The sequence below is a fragment of the Arachis stenosperma genome, chromosome 2 (assembly GCF_014773155.1).
Source record: "Arachis stenosperma cultivar V10309 chromosome 2, arast.V10309.gnm1.PFL2, whole genome shotgun sequence".
Lineage (NCBI taxonomy): Eukaryota > Viridiplantae > Streptophyta > Magnoliopsida > Fabales > Fabaceae > Arachis > Arachis stenosperma.
In genome coordinates, this window is record NC_080378.1 from 84,839,423 (window position 1) to 84,844,024 (window position 4,602).

The 4,602-nt window shown below is 38.3% G+C and overlaps 1 non-coding gene across 1 annotated transcript; it reads left to right on the plus strand.

Moving 5' to 3' along the window:
- The first annotated feature begins 750 nt into the window (after positions 1–750).
- On the plus strand, positions 751–858 carry LOC130964618 (small nucleolar RNA R71). The gene has a single exon (XR_009080706.1). It is a non-coding gene; the product is annotated as a small nucleolar RNA R71 (small nucleolar RNA).
- Positions 859–4,602: the final 3,744 nt, after the last annotated feature.

Sequence of the window (4,602 nt, forward strand, 5' to 3'; positions counted from 1 at the left end):
TTTGCACTCTCCTTTTGGATTTTCTTCTGTGTTGCTTGGGAGAGTACTAGGAGGGAGTTCAGTAATTTTCTTGCTCAGCTGACCCACTTGTCCTTCCAAATTTCTGATGGAGGACCTTGTTTCATTCATGAAACTTTGAGTGGTTTTGATTAGATCAGAGACCATTGTTGCTAAGTCAGAGGTATTCTGCTTAGAACTCTCTGTCTGTTGCTGAGAAGATGATGGAAAAGGCTTGCCATTGCTAAACCTGTTTCTTCCACCATTATTGTTATTGAAACCTTGTTGAGGTTTCTCTTGATTCTTCCATGAGAAATTTGGGTGATTTCTCCATGAAGAATTATAGGTGTTTCCATAGGGTTCTCCCATGTAATTCACCTCTTCCATTGAAGGGTTCTCAGGATCATAAGCTTCTTCCTTAGATGAAGCTTCCTTAGTACTGCTTGGTGCATTTTGCATTCCAGACAGACTTTGAGAAATCAAATTGACTTGTTGAGTCAATATCTTGTTCTGAGCCAATATGGCATTCAGAGTGTCAATCTCAAGAACTCCTTTCTTCTGACTAGTCCCATTGTTCACAGGATTCCTTTCAGAAGTGTACATGAATTGGTTATTTGCAACCATCTCAATTAGTTCCTGAGCCTCTGTAGGCGTCTTCTTCAGATGAAGAGATCCTCCAGCAGAGCTATCCAAAGACATCTTGGATAGTTCAGAGAGACCATCATAGAAAATACCTATGATGCTCCATTCAGAAAGCATGTCTGAGGGACACTTTCTGATTAATTGTTTGTATCTTTCCCAAGCTTCATAGAGGGATTCTCCATCCTTCTGTCTGAAGGTTTGGACTTCCACTCTAAGCTTACTCAATTTTTGAGGTGGAAAGAACTTTGCCAAGAAGGCATTGACTAGCTTTTCCCAAGAGTCTAGGCTTTCTTTAGGTTGTGAGTCCAACCATGTCCTAGCTCTGTCTTTTACAACAAAGGGGAATAGCATCAGTCTGTAGACCTCAGGGTCAACCCCATTAGTCTTGACTGTGTCACAGATTTGCAAGAACTCAGCTAAAAACTGATGAGGATCTTCCAATGGAAGTCCATGGAACTTGCAATTCTGTTGCATTAGAGAAACTAATTGAGGCTTAAGCTCAAAGTTGTTTGCTCTAATGGCAGGGATAGTGATGCTTCTCCCATAGAAGTTGGGAGTAGGTGCAGTAAAGTCACCCAGCACCTTCCTTGCATTGTTGGCATTGTTGTTGTTTTCGGTTGCCATGTCTTCTTCTTTGAAGAATTCGGTCAGGTCCTCTAAAGAGAGTTGTGCTTTGGCTTCTCTTAGCTTTCTCTTCAAGGTCCTTTCAGGTTCAGGATCAGTTTCAACAAGAATGCCTTTGTCTCTGCTCCTGCTCATATGAAAGAGAAGAGAAAAAGAAAATGTGGAATCCTCTATGTCACAGTATAGAGATTCCTTGAAGTGTCAGAGGAAAAGAGAAATAGAAAGAAGAAGGAGAAGAATAATTCGAACTTTAATTAGATAAGGTTCGAATTGTGCATTAAGAAGGAGTGGTACTCCATAAATAGAAGGATGTGAGAAGGAGGGAAGAGAATTTTCGAAAATTCAATCAAAAGATTTTGAAAACATTTTGAAAAACACTTAATTGATTTTCGAAAATTGAAAGTGGAAAAGAAATCAAGTGATTTTTGAAAAAGAATTTGAAATTATAAATTAGAAAGATTTGATTGAAAACTATTTTGAAAAAAGATGTGGTTAAGAAGATATGATTAGTTTTAAAGAGATGTGATTGAGAAGATATGATTTGAAAACAATTTTAAGAGATATGTTTTGAAAACAATTTTAAAAGATTTGATTTTGAAAATTAATGACTTGCCTAACAAGAAAAGATATGATTCAAACATAAAACCTTCCTCAACAAAAAAGGCAAAAAATGTTCAATCAAATCATTAATTGTTAGTAAGTATCTTTGAAAAGGGAAAGAAATTGATTTTGAAAACATTTGATTGAAAAGATATGATTTGAAAAAGATTTGATTTTGAAAAACTTTGAAAACTTGAAAAAATTTGATTTTGAAAACAAAATCTTCCCCCTTTAGCCATCCTGGCGTTAAACGCCCAGAATGGTGCACATTCTGGCATTTAACGCCCAAACTACTACCCTTTTGGGCGTTAAACGCCCAGCCAGGCACCCTGGCTGGCGTTTAAACGCCAGTCTGTCTTCTTCACTGGGCATTTTTGAATGCTCAGCTTTTTCTGTGTGATTCCTCTGCAGTATGTTCTGAATCTTCAATTCTCTGTATTATTGACTTGAAAAGACACAAATTAAAAATATTTTTGGATTTTTAATAATGAGGAATAATCAAAATACAACTAAAATCAAATAACAATGCATGCAAGACACCAAACTTAGCAGTTTGTATACCATTGACACTAACAAAATGAGAATGCATAGAACAAAACACTCAAGTCAATAGAATTCAAAGATCAAAACAAGGAAATCATCAAGAACAACTTGAAGATCAATGAGGACACATGCATGAATGCAATAAGAACAGAAACATGCAATTGACACTAAACTTAAGATGAGACTCTAGACTCAAACAAGAAATATTTTTGGATTTTATGATTTTGTAATATTTTTGTGCTTTTTCGAAAATTAAGTGAAAAGGAAAATAAAGGTATCAAAATTCTTAATGAGAATTCCAGGAATCATGCAATGTTAGTCTAAAGCTTTAGTCTAAAGGAATTAGACATAGCTAGCTAAGCTTCAGCAAGACATTGCATTCAAGAGCTAAATTGATGATGATCAATCAACTTTGGTGATGATAAGAACATCACCTTGAAACACTAGAATTCATTCTTAAGAACTCTGAAGAAAAATAATACCTAATCTAAGCAACAAGATGAACCTTCAGTTGTCCATACACAAGAACAATCCCCGGCAACGGCGACAAAAACTTGGTGCGCGAAATTGTGATCACTACAACTTCACACAACTAACCAGCAAGTGCACTGGGTCGTCCAAGTAATACCTTACGTGAGTAAGGGTCGATCCCACGGAGATTGGTGGTATGAAGCAAGCTATGGTCACCTTGTAAATCTCAGTCAGGCAGACTCAAATGGGTATAGATGATGAACGAAAATAACATAAAGATAAAGATAGAGATACTTATGTATATCATTGGTGTAAGAGCTTCAGACAAGCATATGAAGATGCCTTCCCTTCCGTCTCTCTGCTTTCCTACTGTCTTCATCCAATCCTTCTTACTCCTTTCCATGGCAAGCTCGTGTAGGGTTTCACCGTTGTCAATGGCTACCTCCCATCCTCGCAGTGAAAGCTAATGCACGCACTCTGTCACAGTACTGCCAATCACCGGTTTGGTTCCCTCCCCTACCGGAATAGAATCCCTCTTTTGCGTCTGTCACTAACGCCCAGTAGGTTACAGGTTTGAAGCACGTCACAGTCATTCAATCATTGAATCCTACTCAGAATACCACAGACAAGGTTTAGACCTTCCGGATTCTCTTGAATGCCGCCATCAGGTCCTGCCTATACCACGAAGATTCCGATTAAAGAATCCAAGAGATATTCACTAGAGCCTTGGTTGCTTGTAGAACAAAAGTGGTTGTCAGTCACCTTGTTCATGAGTGAGAATGATGATGAGTGTCACGGATCATCACATTCATCAAGTTGAAGAACAAGTGATATCTTGGACAAAGAACAAGCGGAATTGAATAGAAGAACAATAGTAATTGCATTAATACTCGAGGTACAGCAGAGCTCCACACCTTAATCTATGGTGTGTAGAAACTCCACCGTTGAAAATACATAAGAACAAAAGTGATCATTGGTTTCGGTCCCAGAGAGGGAACCAGAAGAACCAAGATGAAAATACAATAGTAAAAGGTCCTATTTATAAGAAACTAGTAACCTAAGGTGTACAGAGATGAGTAAATGACATAAAAATCCACTTCCGGGCCCACTTGGTGTGTGCTTGGGCTGAGCAATGAAGCATTTTTCGTGTAGAGACTCTTCTTGGCGTTTAACTCTCGTTTTGGTGCCAGTTTGGGCGTTTAACTCCCATTCTTGTGCCAGTTTGGGCGTTTAACGCTGGAAATTCTGAGGGTGACTTTGAACGCCGGTTTGGGCCATCAAATCTTGGGCAAAGTATGGACTATCATATATTGCTGGAAAGCCCAGGATGTCTACTTTCCAACGCCGTTGAGAGCGCGCCAATTGGGCTTCTGTAGCTCCAGAAAATCCACTTCGAGTGCAGGGAGGTCAGAATCCAACAGCATCTGCAGTCCTTTTGAGTCTCTGGATCAGATTTTTGCTCAGATCCCTCAATTTCAGCCAGAAAATACCTGAAATCATAGAAAAATACACAAACTCATAGTAAAGTCCAGAAAAGTGAATTTTAACTAAAAACTAATAAAAATATAATAAAAACTCAACTAAAACTACCAAAAACATACTAAAAACAATGCCAAAAAGCGTACAAATTATCCGCTCATCATCTACCCTGCATTAAACTCATGTAAATTATTGCGCTCCACATCAGCCTAATAGACGTCAGAACCGAACCGATGTAAGTTACTG